The sequence below is a fragment of the Phalaenopsis equestris genome, unplaced genomic scaffold (assembly GCF_001263595.1).
Source record: "Phalaenopsis equestris unplaced genomic scaffold, ASM126359v1 Scaffold000840, whole genome shotgun sequence".
In the NCBI taxonomy this organism is placed as follows: Eukaryota; Viridiplantae; Streptophyta; class Magnoliopsida; order Asparagales; family Orchidaceae; genus Phalaenopsis; species Phalaenopsis equestris.
Genome location: NW_018165280.1, coordinates 4,312,352 through 4,334,837, shown reverse-complemented (window position 1 = coordinate 4,334,837; position 22,486 = coordinate 4,312,352). Strand labels below are relative to the sequence as shown.

At 35.5% G+C, this 22,486-nt stretch overlaps 1 protein-coding gene across 1 annotated transcript in view; it reads right to left on the bottom strand.

Annotated features, from left to right (window-relative positions):
* Positions 1 to 15,693, bottom strand: part of LOC110031780 (shaggy-related protein kinase alpha-like) — a 40,708-nt gene extending 25,015 nt beyond the window's left edge. The window contains exon 1 of the mRNA XM_020735178.1: positions 15,503 to 15,693. The gene's annotated coding sequence lies outside the window, so the exon portion shown is untranslated. The remainder of the gene's footprint in view (positions 1 to 15,502) is intronic.
* Positions 15,694 to 22,486: the final 6,793 nt, after the last annotated feature.

Below are 22,486 nucleotides of genomic sequence, written 5' to 3'. Positions count from 1 at the left end.
TATATATATATATATATATATATATATATATATGTTGAATCTGAGATTTAAGTGTGAATCACACCCAAGGAATAGAGCATAGTACCGGAAGAAGAGAGAAAGAGAGAGGAATGCATAACTGAACAGCAAAATGAGGGAATTACATAAGTTTTTACTCATGAAATGATCTCCTATTTATAGACATAGAGGATACAAGAATTTAAGTCACAATTATTCCCCTATTCAAAAAGGGCCTGTATAAGTTCTTGTGGGGATTATATCCCCATGGGCCCAGGGTCTTGTTGTTCTCTAACTTAGTCAATTGGGGCTGAAGAGATGAACCAATTAGTGTTGCATGTCGGCTTTTTGGGCAAGGCCGGTCAGCCCTTTGATCTAGGCAACCAATTGAATTTGTGGCCACTTTTGGCGAAGTTGATTCAGTTGGCCGATATTAGTCGGGCGGATGAAATGTGTCCATTCAGATGAACTCTGACTAACATGGCCAGTAATTCTTTTGGACCACCGAGTCAATTTATGATGGGCTCGCCTCTACCATACTGCCACACCATTCCTTCTTAGAGCTGTTGGAATGTCTCGAGAGTCATGCTAACACAATTTTTGTGTACAATATGTATATAAGCATGGTGAAAATACCAGACAAATAACCAAATACACAGGTTATAACTTTTTCTTATTAATATTTTAATCACCAAGAAAAGCCTAATAATGCCTGGTGAATAATGCCATTTTTTATTTAAAATTTATAAATCCAAATATGTCAGTAATAAGAATAATATTAATAAAGCATTAGTATCAAATATATAATTAGTTGGGCTCACCAAAAGTTTGATTGCAGGACAAAATTGATAAAAATTTTGATGAACTAGATTTTATAACTCAAATCATATTCAAACTTGACTCGAACTAGATAAGAAAAAGAAACGAACAAGCTTACACTCGGATAGACTCAATTCATTTATAGTCTTAATAAATAAAAGAGAAATCTTCTAATTATATGATAATTTGTTTTTTTTTTCCTTTTAGAAATAATTAACAAGCTTGCAAGGGATTTTAAAACTCAGGTCATGTACATGCTTGATTCAAACTCAATAAAAAAAAAATGAACGAACTAGAACAAGATAATACTTAGCTCAATTTATTTATAGCCTTAACAAAAAGTGGATAATATCTAGATGTGCATGGAAAATAGAAAATCTATTAAATTCAATCTAATCTCCTGTTTACATCCTTTTAATACACCATTGCAGCCCTTTATTAAATTATTTACTAAATAATCAATAAAAAATTCTTTAGATGGCTTAGTCAACCGTAATTGATTATTTTAAAAATAACAAACTATCTTTATTATGTGGCTGACCATATGGAAGGAGGAGAGAGAAACTGTGAGGCTCATCATGTTAGCTTGTTGTAGTCCTATTCAAGTATATAACCACATCCAAGTAGGACCTACCAATATTAGTCAGCCCCTATTGTAGTTTGGTCTCATGTGGATCTGCATACTCTCAAATCTTCAATGGATTCACCTATAATGGGATAGATTAGTCTTCCTCAGCCTCACCCGCATTGGTCCAAACTCATCTATTAAGAGATCCTCCAAGATTTACTTGAAAGATTTTCTAGCTTCATCTCTTAAAAAGAAGCTTTTACTCTTGCTTTCCTTTAATATTAAATCGAGTACAACAAAAATAACAACAACAACAACATTAACAAAGCCTTAATCCCACTAATTGGGGTCGGCTGCATGAGCCCTTTTTCTCCATTACGTCCTATTTAGTGTCATATTTTCATTTAATTATAATAAATTAAGATCATTTTTAATACAATAAGCCCAAGTCTTCCTAGGTCTACCTTTGCCTTTCTTAACATGAGTTGAATCTAAAACATCTACTCTCCTAATCGAATCATCAGATGATCGACGTTTAATGTGACCAAATCATCTAAGACGACTCTCTCTAATTTTGTCTGTAACTGAAGCTGCACCAACCCTATCACGGATATATTCATTTCGCATTTTGTCTCTAAGTGTAAAGTCACTCATCCACCTAATCATTCTCATTTCGGCAACACTTAACTTAGTATTATGCTTCTCTTTTAAAGGCCAACATTCAGCGCCATAGAGCATTGCAGGTGTCACCACCATCTTATAAAATTTTCCTTTCAGTCTAAGTGGTACTTTTCTATCACACAATAAGCCCGAAGCATTCCTCCACTTCAACCAACCAACTTGAATTCCACTATTAGCATCCCCATCTATATCACCATCGCTTTGAACAATGTTAAATCGGGTGATGCATCAAAATTACTCTTCTTTCCTTTTCGTACAATTTGACAGTCGCTATATTGTTGACCTCCATATAAGTTTCATAACTCGATGATCACACCAAATATACCTAAGGGTTATTCAAAGGAGATGACGAGCAATGATGAATTACAAATGCGGTGATGCAAACATAGTAAGAATTACTCCGATCGTCATTAAAGCGGTCTAAATGTCGCCTATTTGTGAAATAATTTACGTCGACATTCCTGAAACTACAAAATACTTCATTAGTCCTGCACAGACATGAGCAAGAATTTCAAAGTGTGCGAAGGACAGAATTTGGGAGGTAGAATATATAAATATTTATAATATAAATCGAAACATAAACTATAAAAAAATAAATTAAAAGAAATTATATTAATAATTAATTAATTAGTAAAGTAAGATTAAAAATTAAAAGTTACTGGCTTATTTTATATGGGATGAGATAAATTTATATGCATTTATTGAATAAAAATATATCTAAATGCCAATTAAAAAAAATTATTGCTCAAGTTCTATCAAAGTACAAGAACCACACCTTCCCACATGCCTCCACCACTCTCCTTCGTCCTTCACGTTGAGCCAAAAATAAAACAAAAAAAAAATCTGAATTATCTCATTCTCTTTCCTTTCCCTGATCACAAAGAAATATTTTGTCTGAAAGCCAATAACATTTTGCAAAGTGGTCGAACCCATTAACCCCAAAAAATAAGCATAAAAAATCCAAAATTAAGCCCGAACCGGTGGCCTGACCCGAGAAAATCACTACGACGAGGGCTTTAATATTTATCGTGCGTGTTTTACCCAAACATTTTTTGAGCTAGGGCTTTGGCGAACAGTTTTCGCACCTCAGTCTCTCGTCGACCTACTGGGGCTACAAGACATGAAGGTTGACAGTCGTTTAAATGATAACGTTAAGTTCAGGATAGTTACTTCAATAACCCAAAGTTTTTCGCCAAACATGCCTCGTGATGCCATTATCATCAGCTTAAAAGCCAGTCAAATTTATTATTAAAGTAAACAAAATTTTTAGAGAGTGAGCAACTTGTATTGCAGATAAATATTGTATATTTATTTATTGAAAGAAATCTTACGAGATATTCCAAGTTTTGTTTAAAATAAATTTCTTCCTATTGTGCATTTGTTTATTCAAAAAAATCTTATGTATACTTAAGTGGCATCTGTTGGAACAATTAATTTAATTTCATTTATTGAGTTATTTGTTGATTTTTGGTGGTATTAATGCATAATTTTTTTAATTTTACAAGTTGTGTAGAGGAAAAATGTCATTTAAATTCACTGTGTATAAAGTGATTACTAAGATGAGAGAATTATTTAAGACTGTGAAAAGGTTAATTGGTGTTAATTATTCAAATTTATGTTAAGTTTTTAAAAACATGTGTATTAATGCATGATTTATTCTACTTTGTTGTTGTGTATAGACAATTTCTTAAAATGAAAGCCATATCTGACGCTAAAATAATGTTGAATTGTGATGTTTATGAAGATTTAGGTTGACTTTCTTAAAAAAAAATATTGCATTATTTCAAAAATTATACATATATAGCCTTGCAGGTTCCTTAATTCGCAAACTCAAATTCGTCGTGTCACTAACGTATAAAACAAAGCAACTTAATGTAGTTATTGGGGGTGTTCCACATTGGCAGGAAAATCCTATTTTAAATACACATTAAGGGTGTTCCACGTCAATGGGGAAAGTCTATCTTGAATATTTATGCAAGTAACTGAAAATCAATTTTATAAGTACTCGTTTGGGGTGTTCCACCTTGGTAGAGAAAAGTTGTTATGCTTTTCACAGGTACTTGAAAGCCTATGCGTGCTTTTTTAGCATTGTGTGTAAGAAGTCTTTGATCAAGGTGTCTCACGACACCTATCATGCACGCCTTTTTAGATGTGGTGGAATGTTTTTTACTCCCCAAAAAATACTGACGAAACTTTGACTAAAAGTCTGAACTTTAAAAAAGGCAAACAAATCAAAATATAAAATTCAAAATGAGGAAACAAATGAAAATATAAAACAAAATTTGAACACTAAAGAAAACCCACAAGGGACTCAATAGCTCTTCTATGAGCACGAACACAATTTCTAATGAATTTGGCAGCTCACTCGTAAAATGAAAAAGAGTTTTCTTTACTTCGAGCGATTAACCCACGGTCTTCAAAATAAGGCTTAAATAATTGATGTGCGGCTAAATCTCAATAAGTAACAATTATATAAAAAAATATTTATGTTGTTTAATACATGCAAAATTTTCGTTTATCTCCCAAATTTGCACTAAATCCTCAACCCCCATAATGAACGGGTAGAAAGTGATACTTAAGCTTTAATGAAATATGTGTGTGTAATTTAATAATAAATAATTGGCACAAAAAATTAAAATTCAAATTAAGTCGACACTTAAAAACGTTATTTTGAAATTCATGAAAAAACATCAATTAGTGCACATCTACCTCAAAATGCATGCATAAACATACTCGTGTGTGCTCCGACCACGATGTGGAATACTCGATCGCACTATCTGAGAATACTACGCAGTCTTAATTTGAATTGATTATTAAAATATCCTATTTTGAAAAATGTGTCAAATTCTCATGCTTCTCTACTCTAAGTAGCGAGCAAGTGATTAAAAAATACCCAAATTACTCTGAAGATTTCAAACTTATTGTAAAATTTCAAACTATGCATGTTCTCGAGCGATTCATCTTGTCTATAGGATTAAATTGTATCACTGGACTAGTTTGATCCTCCTCCTAATAAGAATTGGAGTTGCAAAGCTGGATGCTTTATAGTCAGTCTGATCCTTTTCTGTGTAGAAATTGAAGTTGACAAGATTGACTAATGATTAAATATTGGTTTATATAAGAAAATGGGATGAGTTTTTTTTTCTCTCTATTCGCATAAAATTATCAAGTTTGAATTTGATCATTTCTAAGCAGGACAGATTCGACAAGGTTCAAAAATATCCAAATCCTCGATAATGGCAGAGTTTATAGAAGATTTCAACCATAATGATTTTTTTTTCAAAATTAACCTTTAGAATCTATTTGAAAATCAATCATCTCAATTTGATCCTCTACAAACAGCACAGGGTCAACAAGATTCAAATCAAATGATCAAATTCCTCGATGATGACAGAGTTGATAGAAAATTTTAATCGGATGGATTAACTTTTAAAATTAAGTTTCAAGGTACAAAGTCTATTTGAAATTTAATACATATAATTTATGAACATAATCCTAGGTGAGTGAGGCAGAGTCGACAGAGTTCAGATCAAATAATTAAATTCATTGATAATAGCCGAGTTGATAGAAAATTTCAATCATGGTAATTAACTTTCAAAAATAACATACAAAATCCAAATTCTTTTTCAAAAACACAATTCATGAACCAATCATTTGTAAGCAGCACAAAGTTGACAAAGTTAAATTCAGTTATGTATCAATCGTGCAAACCTAATCCTTTACAAACATGATATAAAGTTGATAGGGTTAATTCTAATAAATAATAATAATAAAATCCTAAAATTCTAAAATTAAAAGCACTAAAGACAGTAAAATCCATCCACCATCCACACTGAGTTGTCTAGGGCGACCAACTTTACGTTTGACCTTAGTTCTTATAGAGCCAGTGTCACATCATATATACTACTAAATCCACTCTTAAATAAATCTAAACTCACTAAGGTTGTGGCCAGTGTCATCTGTCCACGTGACTTGGCCAACCAGCTCCACAAAAAAAGCAGTTAAGACCTAAGCCCTCTAACCTAGTGGTTGTCACCAAATGATACAATTAAATTACAGTCACAATTATAGCATGTATATTCCTCAATGACTCTCTGCTCTTTGAGATATAAGTAATGGGGTATATTTAATAGGGCAAAATTTCCTCTATTAATTAATGTCGACTTAAACTAGTCCCCTAAGATAAACATCCCATGGGTCTATAATGCACCCTTGAACGAAACAACCCATGGCTACAGATAAAAATCTTTCTGTCATGCTGGGTCGATTACCTCCTCTGAATAAATAAACTAAGATCCAACAACCTGGGATGATGGAACCATGAAATCTTGATCGGATGCATCATCATTTCCCCCTACAATATGTTTTTAAGCTTAATGATAAATTCATAAATTATGAAATTCAATCAAATCTCATAAAGTAAAACCCTAAATTGTTGCCACTATAAGTTGAATTATCACTGTCTCAATGACTAGCCTTAATCGAAAGTGATCTCCTGTTATCGACAGGGGTAATTATTCATAGCGGCTTGCCCCTATGGAAAATCTCGAACACATGACCAAAAAGTCCTCAAAAAATGACGGTGAATCTCTGGTTATTCTCTTATCAAAAATTTAATTTGTCTTCATAAAATTTGATACAAAACCTTAGGTAAACTCTCTCGTCAATTATATTTTTGGGAGGAGTTAGGGCATACAAATTTTTGGAGCCCACATATATACTCTAAGAGGACAATATCAAATAAATTAAAGAATTTAACCATTTCTCCAACATTGTTTTTGTTCTATTAAAATTTTATCACATTTATGAGTGATTCTCTAAGCTATTAAAAGTGACTCCTATACCTCCAAACCATAGCTAATGGTGCTCAAAGAGACAAAAGTGCATCGAATTCTTCTATCACGCCTGCAACCAAGTCCTATTCCTCTTAGTTGTATCTAAATATCATCAATCTACTTAAGAACCCTCCTTATCCATTATCCCCCTCATCTCCATTCACACAATAAATCACAATGAAACTCACTTCTACAAATTAAATTTACTATTTCAAGGAATTTTCATGGGATATGATCACATGGGCTTCATTGATGAGGGAATTATGCCTCGCCCACCATCAAAATCAATTGTTATGAGAACCCAAATCTACATTACAATTTCTAGATTTGAAATAATGAACTCCTTCGCCTATAGCAGAGGGTGTCAAAAATTAATCCAACAGGCCAACTTTACCCGAGCCCGACTCAAAAAATTAGAGTTTAGGTTGATCAGGTTAATATTTGGGTCGGGTTCGGGTTATTAATTTAAACCCATTTAATTTTTAGAATGGGATCGGGTTGACCAACCAACCCTAAATTGATCCAAAAATAATCTGTTAACCCAAAATTAACTTGTGATTAACCTGTCAACCCAAAATCAACCAGAGACTAACTCAAAATCGACTAGAAATTGACTCACAATCGATTCGAAACCTGGTTTTAACTCGAATAGTTGTTTCTCTTTTGTTAAACAGGTTATATGACTCGGCTTCGAGTCAGCAGGCTGACAGCAAGTCGAGTTGGAATTTTTTATCGGTTTAATATTTGAGTCGGGTTAGTTTTATGAATTTTAACTTTAATTTTTTGGTCAGGGTTAGGTTGATTGCCAGCCAACCCAAAGTTGACCCAAAACTACCCCCACTAACCAAAAATTGATTTGAAATTGACCTGAGATAGGCTTAAAATTGGCCTGAATTCAACCTGAATTTAACCTAAATAACTGTCGTCTTTTGTTAAATAGGTTATGCGGTTGGGTTGGAATTTTTGGGTGGTTTAATATTCAAGTTAGGTACGACTCAAGCAATTTTTGTCTAGTCAATTTCGATTCAAACCCAAGCCCAACCCACAAACTAATTTGACACCCCAAACTATAAAAAGTCCATTATTCCTACCCTTGTTCCATTTATTGCTTCCACCAAAACATCCTGTTAAGCATAGACAATCTTAGCCAACACATATGCCAAACTCAATGGTGGATATCTCATTCAAGCAAAAAATCAAATTAGTCTTATCATCAAAATCAAACAAGCAATTATCAAATATTTGCAACATTTAAAGTCTATAGCTGGTGAATTTATCATGTTCAACTCACCTTTTGATCAAGATCAAAATTCATGGTGGTTTCAATACTGAATACACCCATATCTGCTCAACACTTTGCACGTCCAAAAACACAAGCACTTTTGATGAGCTAACTGAAAAACTCCTCAACCATGAAGAAATTACAAATCTACGGTGCAAAAGAAGTCTTCCATGCTCACTTGTACCAATCCAGCTTTTAAACCTAATAACTAGCCACGACCCCAACATTAAAACAACCACTAACAACCTCCTTTCCAACTCAATCAATCTCGTTCCCATCACCATCAAACCTTTTATAATCAAAGCTTGTGGTTACCATCCTCCCTTACCGATCCAAATTACAAGCCCAACCACATTCATGCCTTAGCAAATGTCAACTATGTCACCATAAGTGCACTTCACTTATTGTCCTAAACATGATTCATGGATTACCACCTTCGCATAACACAAAATCAACCTTGCACCATTTAATATACTACTTAATATTGGTTTCTTGACCTTAGCATCTCCCATCATGTCACCACTAAAATTCACAATGTGATATCCCATAATATTTACAGCAGCAATAACATTCTCATTGGAAAAACATTTACTCTATTTAATGTTTATTATGTTCATACTATGCACATAAAATTGATCTAAATTTCCACATTTTGTCGCACAAACATCGTCTCCATCGAATTCTCATCCAACTATTTCTTTGTGAATGGACCATCGAATGGGTACAAGACCTATGCAAGGACAAACTAATAATGGTGTCTGTGAGTGGCAATTTGACCTCTAATCACCTACCATTACTTGCAATGTACAACATTAATGCTTTGATCTCCAAGTGACATGCTCGCAGCTCGCCAAAACAACCCTGCCTCTTAAGTGTGGTGTCATGTAGTCACATCCAACAATCTTGAACCATCAATCAATCTCAATTCATCTTTCCTATAATTCCAATCATTGTAATAATACATTAAAGCCACCATTTATGAGACATCTCTCGCAAAAAGATTTTTCCAGGTGTTTGAGCTCACATTCTCCTCCTATTGCAAACACTTATCTTCATCGATTGTTTTACTAGTTACAATTGGCTGTATACTCTCAAATGCAAGTCTGATGTGCATGATGATTCTATTCGATTTTAAATCAATTGTTCAAAATTTATTCCAAATATCCATTGCCACTCCTTGTATTAAAAACGGTGTGACATATGTCTCCTACATAGATTTTCTTTTAAAAAAATGAAATTTCACATCTCACGACACCCAATAAACATGAACAGAATGGGTTTTTCACGCGACATCTTAATACATTGTCAAAACAAATCTCAGTCCTCCAACATACCTCTATTCCACTCTAACTCTGGACACATGCCTTTGAAGAAGATGTTTCTATTCAATCAAATACTTTAATTCCTTCCACTTTTGAAAATATATTTCATATTTTCTAAATCTCTCCAAACTATGAATATTTGGGTGTTTACACTATCCATGGCTTTGAACTTATAGAGCTAATCAAATAAAACGAAAACAACTCGTATCTTCCTCAATTATTGCTTAACCCAAAGTGCCCACAAATACTACAAAGTCATCTCTCAAAAATATTTATCTGGCAAATATACAAGAGCCACACCAATTCAAAGTTTCTCCCATGTAAGGAAATCCCCCGAGATAAACCCTACAGGCTTGCCATTTGTCTTCTCTCCCTTTAAACATTTCCCACGCCAAAAGTGCAAATACCTCTACCTTACCTGCTAATTCTACCTCTCCATAAAAAAATTACTCCCACACATGACCATCTTGACTGCTGACCTCCATATACGCTCTGTTAGGCTCATCATTTCTCAAGTGATTTCATGCACATGAAATCCATTTGCATGGATTTTCGAACACTTGGAAATTTTTAATCTGGACGTTATTTTGCAAAGTGGACTGCACGAAGCGCCTGAATAGTCGAAATGATTTAAACGAGCCTATCGAGTCCGAATCGAACTCCGTTTGACATAAGTCGAGACGAAATTTTCATCTTATTTGAAAGTTATATAAAATTAATATAAATTTATATATTTCTAAGAAAAAGGTATTTATAATTTAAATTAATACAATATTATATACTTCTCCCAGCAAGCACATGTCTACTACCAGAGAGATAAAGAGAGAGAGACGCACACAAGAAAAAAGAGAATATAAAATTTTTCTCAAAATTCGTGCTTCATTGCCGCTTTGCCTCATCGAATTCGCCTCGTGCAAAAGGAATAAAAAGGTTGTCTCTAAACTCTGTCCCATTTGCGGCGCATTTGACGCATTGAGGGGAATTTGTGCAGAATTTTCTTAGTGCAGCGGGGAAAGCTCATAAGCAATGCTAGCGACGCAACGGATTTGCGACATGTCTGCCACAAGCGAACTAATGCTTGCTTTTCTTAGCACAACAAGAGAAATTTGGCAACGCTCAAGATGAAATGGGGGATATACTTATTACAACCCGCTATATGGCATGCTCGCCATGACAAGTGAACTCATGCATGCTTTCTTCACATGGCGAGTGAATTCCTCGGTGATGCTCATGATGCAACGGGAGGATATATTAATACAAAATGTAAATTTTACTTACAGGTATCCCATGCAAGACTTCTTGGCATAGTGTGTTTCAAACATTTCAGTCGCAATGTCTCGTGACACCAACCATGCATGCCTTTCTTGACATAGTGGTTAAGCCCAACTTTTCAATGTAGTCTCCCTCGCGGGGATGATGCCAAAATACTACTTAAAATTCACATAATAATTATGTTATTATTTTGTGGCCCGCGTTGCAGGCACACCATGTGTGCTTTTCTTGGCATGGCGGGTTTCAAAAATTTTGGTCACTGTGTCTCACAACACCAACCATGCTTGTCTTTCTTGGCATGGTGGTTAGGCCTAGTTTCCCAATGTAACCTCCCTCGCGGGGATGACACCGGGATCGTGTCAAAATGCAACCAGAATTTGAGCTAAATCAGATATTAAATCATGCAAAACCACATTAAAAAAAATTTGAGTTTCAACAAAAATGCTAGACAAAATAACAAGTTATAAAACTAAAAGTCAAAGTTTATGCTTAAGTTAATTCAAAACTACAAAATAGAGAGACATAATGAAATTATAGAAAATGTTGGAGGGCTTGAAAGCTAATTGAATTGCAAATAAAACTTCCCTTAACCCAAGTGTAACACGAAAAGCTACTGCACTTCTAAAGGAAAGGAGTTTCGAATCTAATGTGAAATGAACCAACCCTATACCCTCTTGTTCATAGTGATATTGCTCATGCATCGCAGCGCCCACTTGGATAAAATAACACAAAAATACAAAATAATTACCACTAGATCCGCAACCCTCCTACAAGTGAACAGAAGGTGATATTTGAGGGGTGAGGCTTTGCACATGAATCGCCATCGGACATAATAGCAGGCAGAAAAAAAAATTTTAAGACCCCAATATAAAATTTTGCATGCTCAGGAGGTTCGACGACTCATCAACAAGCTCGAATGAAACATGTAGCAAAGTCACTAGTTTACCTATAAAAGATAAACGAGGCATTGAAAAAGCCTGCACCAAGTTTATAGAAGACTCGATGGCTTGCCAAAAAGCTCAAATGAAACCAATGAGAAACATGCTATATCATCTATAAATATAAATAAGGCATTCTATTGATTAGTTAAAGCACATAGATTCATACATTATGATTATGGGGGTTCATTTAGGCTTTCGAGTGGGATCCAAGAGAGTTGTGGATAACTTTAAATATACAACCGAAATTCAAATCTTCCTAAATCACCATCAAATTCGCAATCCCTCTGCACTAGCGAATAGAAGACGATACTAAATGCTTAAATAAAATATTTGCATATACTTTAATGATAACATATTCATGCAGATAACAATAAGAACCCCGTAAAAATTAGTTCAAATTCAAAAGTCCAAATACCTGCATATGCTTTGTCACTTGTCTTTAAATTTTTAAATCTCAAGTGTCTAGGAATGTTACGCCGCTTAATTTCATATTTAACATAAAATCAAATCAATCTCGAGAAATGTGACTTTCAAAACCTTCATAGAAATATCATTTCAAAAGTCAAACTAAAAAATATTAAATCATGCATCTTTTCAAATGAGTCGTCTTGATTATAAGATAGGGTCATACGTCCCACATTCGACCAATCTGATCCTCCTTCTAATAGTGATTAGAGTTGGCAAGACTAAAATTTTCACTGAACCAATCTGATTCCACTCCTCACTAGGAGAAAAGTTGACATGACAAACGTTTAGTGATGTTTGAATTATAAGATCCAATTAAACATCAAATATCAAGAGTACAAGAATTTCAAATATTATGATTATGGCCATATTGATCGTGAATTTCAACTAGAGGAGTTTATTTATAAAAATAAAATTTCAAACCATAAAAATTAAGAAAAATGTTTAAATAAAAAATTACTAAAAGTTAAAGAGCAAAAAAATTTTATCCGCCCTCTGCAACTATTCGTCAAGGTGAACAAATATAATGTTAACCTAAGCTCACATAGAGCCAATGTCATGTCAAATATATTACTAAATTCGAATTCAAAATAATTATATAGTAAGGACATGGTCTGAATTCTCTATTTGTATGGTTTTACAGTCAAATGACAATACAAGAAGCGGTTACAACCAAAACCCTCTGATCGGTTGGTTTGACTAAAAAATGACACTATTACATTATAGTCAGGATCGTAGCATGTATGTTCCTTGGTGATATCTTTATCCCTTTGAGTTATGTATCATAGGGTATATTTGATTGGGCAAGAAGCTCTTTGTAAGCTAAGATAGACTTAGATTAGTCCCTTTCAACAAATACCACCCCGGGTCAACAAGGTTCTTTTGGACAAAGTAACTCAATGTTGCTGATAAGAATCATTCAATCTGGTAGGATCTACTGCCTCCTCCGACTAAATAGACTGAGGTCCACCCATAATGATGGAACCATGGGGTATTGATCGAGTACGTCATCATTTCCCCCACCATCCGCTTTTAAGCTCATGGTGATGATTTCGTATTTTTAAAACTAAAATTTGCTGCTACTATATGTTGAGCAACCAACTTCCTAATGACTAATCTTAATCAAAAGTGTTCTCTCGTTTTCAAGATGGGTAATTAAACACGAGGGCTTGCGTTTATGGGAAACCTCAAATCCTAGATCTTAAAATCCTCGCAAAATGAGGGTAAAACCTCTGGGTAGTGTCTTATCTATTATCCCATCTCACTTTTAAAAATTCAACTCAAAATCTCAAGGTAAATCTTCCTCATCCTCATTTCTTCTTTTTTGCAGAGCGTTGTTCGAATTTTTGGAGCCCACATTGACCACAAAACACACACCATTGAATCCCACACCAAAAATTATATCAAACTAGACCTCAAATGCTTCCTCACCACAAATCACACTTCATCGAACATGAAGGACGAATTCAATGCATTTCTTCATAATGGCATTTGGATCCCCATTCCCCCAACCCAAATCACAACATTCTTGGCTGAAAATTGGCATGTTGCATCAAAAAGAAATAAAATGCCTTCATTGATCAATATAAAGCACACTTCCCCGCATAAAACACACTTCCCCACAAGGTGGTTTCATTAAAAGTCAAATATTGACTCTCATGAGCCTTTCAATCTCTTCATCTCATTCTCACTATCATTGTCTCTCAAAGGGGAGTTCTACAAGACAAACTTATTAGCAATGTCTTTCTCCATAGGAATACTTAGGAAAATGTACTTATCAGTCCACCAAATGGTTTTGTTAATCCCAATCAACCTAATCATGTACGAATCTCTATGAGGTTCTTTGTGATCTCAAGCAAGCATCATTTGTCTGGTATAATGAGCTTAAGAAGTTTGTTAACTCTTGCTCTATCATGTCGTTGCTTATCCTCAAACAAGTGCAGTTCACAATCTTTATACTAGCCTACATGGATGATCTCATTATTTCACTCATTGTCAATCAAAAAATTCTTTATTAACTATCCTTATAAGTTCTCAATCAAAGATCTTGACATGTTCTACATCCTTGGATTGGAGGTTTTCGCTACAACTACTAATATTCTTTTATCACCACACCAATACCTTTAATACCTCCCCGAAAAAAAAAGGAAAAAATGCTAAATGCAAATGTAATTTCCACCCAATGTCACCTAGCACCATGTTCATGCTCCTCAATGGCACATTTCACTAATTCTATAGAAAAACCATAATTGGTGTATTGCAATATCTTTCCCTCAGTCGGCCAATATTAAAATCAATGTTAACTGTCTCTCAATTCATGCATTGACCAATCATTGGTCACTAGATTGTTGACAATTGCCTCCAATCATGGGTTGCATATTTTTAAGGATTCATCAACACTGCTTCATGCCTTCCTAATGTTGAATTGGCTGGCAATGTTGATGATTGAACATCCACTAATGCTTATGTCATTTTTCCAAGAAGCACAAATCTGTAGCCCAACCCTCCGTAATTTCCACCCAAATATCTGTGCGCACCAACATTGATGTTCTCTCCAATGAATGCCCAATGCAGGGGCAAAATAAGTAAAGCACTAAAAACAGAATTTTTATTAATTATAAAATGCATTGACATGCAATATCACTAGCATTAATTGATGTAATTGTTGTCAACACTTTAGCATCTGTTAGCTTCCTTTATTGAATCAACTGCATTCCCTGTTCATTTCCTCTTGCAACACACACCAGCACCCACCATAGCTTCATTAAACTTAACAAATATGAAATAATGATGAGGAAAAACGCTCTTTTCAAACTGGCCATCACTGAGAGCAGTTTAAATCTCCGTTGACATCCACACGTTGTTAGCCAGCAGCAAAACATGGTACGAAAAGCTTGAGGCGACATATCATTCTTCATGAAGCTACTCCCGGACCCTCTACATAAAGAATACCGTTTAAAACTAGTTTTTCTAACAAAGAAATCAGACAAAATTCAATATTGCAAATTTTCCCGAAGTTAAATCCTAAAACCAAAATGATCCAAAAAGCCTAGTCTGATGACACTAATAGCTTGAAGTACACTGGAAGAAACAAAACACAGGAACTACCGCTGAACTCAAAACTGCATCTATTCCCACATCTAGCTCCAGAAAGCACAGCAGCAATATACTAAAAAGCTTATGAAGAAAAATATCAGAACTAAAATAATCGGATCACCTTCTGAAATCACATAAATGAACCCAAAACACCACGATTTAACACGATGAAAATCGTCAAAGCCAGCCAATTTAAACAAATGAGAGAAAACAGACATCCTTACGCTATCAAAATCTGATTTTTCCAAAAAAAAAAATCGCATCAGCTGAGCAGAGGAATGAGTAGCTCCAGCCGGTACTGCTTCTCGAGCACTCGCACTTCCTCCGATCTAAATCTAGCTTAGGGTTTCGGAGTAAGGAGGAGAAACTTTCTTATGTTTTTTCCTTTCGTTTATGGTTTTATCTCATGATCTTTGTCAAGTTTTTTAATCTTTTTCTTCCCTTGCTCATGCCGAGTGCTCTGACTGGCATTGGTCCAACAAGAGGCTCGAAGTGAAATGTCTATTTTGTCCCTGCTATGCGTTCTCCACTCAACTAACATCCAATTTGTTGCCAAATGCGGCTTCTCCACTCAAGATAACTTCATGACTTGATTTATTATACTAAATATATAAATATTAATGTAAAGCTTATTAAAATATACAAATTTTAAATGTTTAAAAATAAAAAAATAAAATTATTCAAAAAAATTTTAAATAGTGTTTTTATTATCAAGTGAATTTTTATTTTTTATTATCATTTTATAAAAATTTTGTTTGATAGGTTTTTATGTGGAGTCTACTTAACAAATTTATTGATTGCACTATTTATGATAAAATGTTTGCCAAAACAATTTTTACCGGGCAACCCATTCAAGATCAAATATATATATATATATATATATAAATAATAGCCAAGAGTATAAATTTATATACATACACACACACATACGTCCGCGCACGCACACACACTTCATTAGTGTGGTTGCACTGATCTCTAGGAGATCCAACGAATTGCACGAGCAAAGTGTTAGAAGCACAAACATTCATCTTTGCACCAGTCGGTCGAATCTTAGGCCGACCGAATGAGCGTCTGAACAAATTAAGAAACATCGCACACTGCATCGATGATTACTTAGTCGGCATCTGACATTAAAAAGATTAATAGTCACACAAAGAAGATTCCTTCTACACAGGCTCATCAATTGAAGGAAAACAGCCTGTTAAATTATGATAAAATACCCTCTGTATGATGAAACAATCATTCCCAAGAACGATGAGCCTTCACAAATTTCTTTGAAAGAAGCTACTATAAATTATTCGGCCGGTTGATAGTCTTGGCAAACAAAATGAACACTAGGCATTCAGACCAGACGGTTACGAAAGCCAAATGATACCAAATATGGTTACAGACATGGAACGATGCTAACAACAGTTACGGAGTCAGAGTGCGCACTGCATTTGTTACAATTATGTAAAGGTATAATGGTTCATAAATGATGGTAATGTTCTCAGACATCATATAATTTATTTTACACTTCCTATGAATGATAAATATGAGGTTCATTTTCACAAAAAGGGTAATTGAACAATTCTCCAGAAACTAAGTATCACTTGTGTCTAATTCTTTTCATAATCTCTTTCCTCACATTCGACCAATGCTCTACTCCTTGGGTGTGATCTAAGAGATAATTTAGGAGTTAACTTCCTAAAATGTGCAATGAGTGTGGAGGCATGCCTTCAACAAGAGGAGAAACTTGTCAAGGTGAAGAAACACGGCAAGGAGAAGCCTCTAACGTCAAGTTCTTCTGGGAATTCTTGCAACAACGAATTCAGGAACTCCATGATAGGATGGCGGGTTAAATTGTAGAATTAACCTGTGTGGTGCTTGAAGGGAGAGCACAACCTCCCCCACAACCTAATTCTGGCTCAGGCATCCGAACGGATAGAGGAGTCTCGATACCAAGACAGTGTTAGGTGCATTATAAAAGGTAGATCGCAACCAGGGAAAATAGAAATCTACAACCAATTGGAGAATGCATTCTCCCAGCATATCGTTGAAACTGAGCCCCTAAAGAACTCAAAGTTCCCTCCTTGGAACCATACAAAGGCCGGAGCGATCTGGCCAACCATATTACATCCTTTAAGTCGACAATCTACCTTCTCAAAATTTTTGACACGTTGAAATGTCAGTTGTTCTGTACTACTCTGAGAGATTCCGCTCTTAGATGGTTCAATGGACTCTCTGTTGGAATTATCAATTTCTTTGGAGAGTTCAAAAAGCTATTTTTGGTGCAATTCACTAAAACCCAGAAACTCGCAAGGACTCAGACTCCTTGTAGTAGTTAAAACAAGGACTAAATGAGAGCCTATAAACTACGTTACATGGTTCCAGAAGGAGATGCTCAACATACAAAACTAGAGCCAGAAGTTACCAAAGTTGCCCTAGTGCTTTCATTTTTTAGGTATTGCTTCGGTTTACACAAACCTAAAATGTTAGTCAAACTCTTAGAGTTGGCTAATGATCACATCACAACCAAAGAGTACATGAACCAACCCGTTATGAAAAGCAAGAAGTTCAACCGAAAATTAGACAAGAAAGGCTCAAACAATGTTAAATAGAGAGAGAAAGATGGCCATTGTTCAAAGCGTGAAAGAGGTCGGTTTTTCCATAGGGACATAGAAGCAGAATGACTGTGTAGATGCAACCAATTGAATATCGCTCTACAAGCGATTGTGGAACGTCGAGGCTAACATTTTTTAGGGTCCTGATGGCAAAACTAGTGGATGCCAGACAAGACAATGAACATTTTCAAAAGGAAACACCAGTGAGAACTGTGGCTTCCCTCCAGAATTCAAACATGTGTTGTAAGTACTATAGAGACCACGAGCATGATATGGAGGAATGAATGCACCTCTATAGCTTGGTAGAAGAGTTAATACAGGCCTGAAAACTTAAGGAATTTGTGGCCCCAGAGGGATAAACTTGGCAGCACGGGAAAGCAACAATAAAGGACATATCTGAGTCAAGACTATCCACATAGTAGAGATAGTATCAATGATATTTGGAGGTGATTCGCTCCAAAGAACCAACAAAAAAAGAGTCAATCTGGAGAATATTGCATTGTGACATCCGTCCCAATGAAGAAGCCCCATCTCCCAATAATTTTTACTGACGCAGATCTATCTCAAGTCAACCCTTACAATGACGTTTTCATCATTACTGTAGCTTGAAGAATATTTTGTTCATGGATGTCTTTAACAAAATGAATTTGATGACTGACATTTGTTTGTGTAAACTAGTCCATTATATGGATTTTCTGGCTAATGAAAGGAGATGGTCGACATAATTGCGCCATATGTCACATGGGGCGAGGGCAACAACCAATTCACTAACATGGAAGACTTCTTGGTGCTAGACACACCACCAACTTACAGCACAATCTTCAGTTGTCCACTCCTCAATGATGTCTGAGTTGTAGAGTCGAGGTACCACCTAGTAGTAAAGTTCCTTTGCGATGAGAAAATTGTTACCTTACATGGAAATATGGAGCAGTCCCAAACATGTTTTCTAGTGGGAGTGGGGGCATTGAGCACTAGATATACAACACTAGCAAGAAGTGTGCCTTGAAACATATGAGTCCACAATCAAAATCCTTGCAGACCTCGAGGATCCCAGTAAAAGTTTCTAATCAGTAATGTTTATCCAGATTCTTTAGAATTTTTGCGATGTTTTCACTCACTCAATAGTTGAAATGTCAAGAATTCCCATTAACGTGGCTTATCACCGCCTCAATGTAAGTCCATATGTGTGGTGCATGAAGAAGAAACTTTGATCGACAGCAACAACTTTGGTTGGACCAATTCGTGAGGAAGTACAGAAGCTCTTAGAGGTGGCATACAACAAAGAGGTGTAATACCCCTCTTGGGTATCCGATGCAGTCGGGGTGCAAAAGTCCAACATCAAGTGGAGGATGTGAGAGGACTTCACAAATTTCAACGCTCCTTGCTCCAAGGATGACGTTGACAAAATCTACTATAAAATACTCGGTCATGAGCTTTCTAGATGCATTCTCTGGCTACCACCAGATTAAGATTTATTCGGTTGATGATGAGAAGATAACTTTTATTACTAGTGAAGATTTGTTTTGTTTTGTTGTAATGTCCTTTGGGCTGAAAAATTCTAGCGCAACTTATCAGTGTCTCATGGATGTATTTTTTTCTAAGTAAAAAAGAAGAAATACTGAAGTATATGTTGACGGTATTATAGTAAAAAGTAGGTCAACCGAACATCACATAAACTATTTAAAATATACTTTTCAAACTCTCAGAAAGTCTAACATGAAATTAAACTTATTAAAATGCACATCTAAAGCTTCAACCGAAAAGTTCTTAGGGTAATTGTTGACACCCGAGAGCATTGTAGCTAATTATGAAAAAGTGAAGATACTCCTGATATATCTTCCCTCCCCCCCCCTCCCCCCCCCCCCCCCCGCCCCAAAACACCAACAAAAGTGCAAAAACTGATCGACTTAATTGCAACTCTCAACAAATTTATTTCTAAGTTAGGTGACAAATGTGCAGCTTTCTTTAAGGTTTTAAGAAAAGCCAAAATGTTTGAATGGTCGATCAAATGCAAGCAGGCCTTCCAAAGTATGTGATATGTTGATAGTTTGTACTTGATTATTACTTTTATTTTTTTTTTGTATTTTTCATGTTGATAGTACACTTTATAAAGGTTATTTGCTGCTTTTGTAGGTTGTAGCAAGAAAGGGGACAAACGATAATCAAATTCGAAGATTGGAGCAAAAACTGGGGTCTTGGGCGCTTAGGTGCATGAATCCTACAAATTGAGCAAAAATCTCGAGAAGACAAAAAGTTGTTGTTTTTATTGGGCGCCTAAGCGCTGTCATCGATGCCTAGGCACCGTGATCGCAACGCCATAGCACCAGTTCTTTATGGAAAAAATTATAAGTGTATGGTGCTTAGGCACGAACCAATGGGCGTCTAGGTGCCCGAATTTTGAATTTGCAGTTGGAGCAGTTCAGCCTTTAAGATTAAGGGGAAGAAATATAAAAGCTTTGAAGACGAATTTTGAAGGGAGGCTTTTCACTATTTTTCTCCTGTTAATTGGTGAGAGAGGAATTCTGGAGGAGAAGGTCACCCCAACTTGTAAGAAGATAATGAGTTTTCAAGCAAGATCAAAGAGAGTTTGTGAGATTGACGGATTGTGAGTGTAATTGTAATTCAACTGAAATTTCTGGATTTAAGGAGATAAGTATATTGAGTTTGCATTTGTTTTCTAAAAGAAATAATTGTGGGACTTTTATATTTGATTTCTACTTTTAATGCAATGTTGTTGTTGATGAAATTTGGTGTGCCCAGTGAGTAGATTTTTTGTTCTCCTTTGTTGTTGAAGTGTAGGGATAAGGACTTGGCAATTTGGAGTGATTATTGTGTGAATTTTATAATGGCGTTGGAATAACTTAGGGACTCATTAACATTTAACTTGCCTGGTTAATTTTTAAAACTGATCATGATTATAGAATTTAAGGAGGAATCAATAAGGAACGATTAAGTTATCCAGACGAAGTCATTGGAATAGAAATTTATCTTTTGAATTCATGCAAATTGATTCAAGATCGAGGTTGTATTGGACTTTCCATTTGATTTTGAGAACTAAATGAATGAATCTTCAATCTTTCTTAGACTTCTGAAAGGAGATAAGAAAGGTTTTGCTCCTATTTGACACCTACTTTTGAATCAATTGCTAAGCTTGATCTTTATGCAACCACTTGAAAAGGAGATTTTTGGCACATATCTTAATTAACAATACTTTATTTGCACTATTTTAAAATTTAGGTCTTTTTCACTTTCAAAAATTAGGATGAGAACTTTTATTAAACTTCAAAAAATTTCAAATCTTCTGGCTAGGGTTAACAATCGTAGACTAGAATTTTTCCTGAATTGAGTTTTTTCTCATTTCTTAAGGGATAGACAACCAGACTAAAACTCCAGTACTACTGATACGTTGTGTATACTTGTGTGAGTCATCTGTGCTTCTCAGCACTTGGTGCGTGTCAGTATGAAGCAGTTGTTGATCAATATACAAAGTTCTAGACCAAATGAAGAATAATTACTTTATTTGGAAGTCAGTTTGGAAGCCATCAATTCAATTTTGGTCCAAGAGGAATTAGGGAAGCACGTCTACTACACCAGTAGGGTTCTCCGGGGAGCCGAAATCAGGAACCTACTTTCAGGCTCTAGCTGTATTTTCAAATGCACTCGATTAGAGTGATCAATGACCATCCACTCACATCTATACTCACATGACCAAAAACTTTAGTCGCCTACTAAAGTGGGCAGTGGAACTCAACGAGCATGACATCAACTGCATCCTCTTGATGACAATCAAGGCTCAGGCTGTAGCATATTTTCTAGCGAACTTTTCTGAATCGAACGAATCGGCGTGATGGGTCTGAAGTAGACAGACAAACCTGACTCTCCATGTTGATGGATCTTCTAACCAAGCAAAGAGCAGGAATCGGGCTAAAACCAGGCAGTCTAACCAAGAAGCATATCTATCATTTGGTTACTATCAATTTTGAGGTCACAAACAATCAGATGAAGTATAAAGTGTTGATAACTGGAATACGACTAGCTGATGAAATGGGCATCCAAAATTTAATGGTAAAATTAGATTCAAAACTTTTCGTCAATCAAGTTAATGGAGAATTCGAGGCTCAAGATGAAATGATGGTCAAATATTTGAACATGGTGAAAGCAGAGATAGAGAAGTTCTCAAACTTTTGAATTGATCATGTAGGATGAGAAGAGAACCAAGTGGTGAACCTCTTGTCAAAGAACATATACTCCAAAGACAAGTTGCCCTTGAGGCTTTCCCAACCAACTATAGACAAAAATAATAGAGGTAGAAACCAAAGATTGGAAAAGTTGTGTAGATCCCTATGTCCACTACATCAAAACGGAGAAAATCCTTGAAGAAGTGACAAATCCTCGAAGGTTCAAATTTAAAGTTTCTTGATGCCTCCTCAATGGAAATACACTCTTCCGAAGGTCAACCACATTGTTGCTTCTAAGGTGTGTCAAGGAAAATGAGGTGAGGGAGATCCCTGTGAAGTGGATTTGGTCGAATGTAGAAGTCATTCAGATGGAAAGATTTTAGCTCAACCTCTCCAGAGGTAATGTTATTTCTGGTCGACCCGCTGA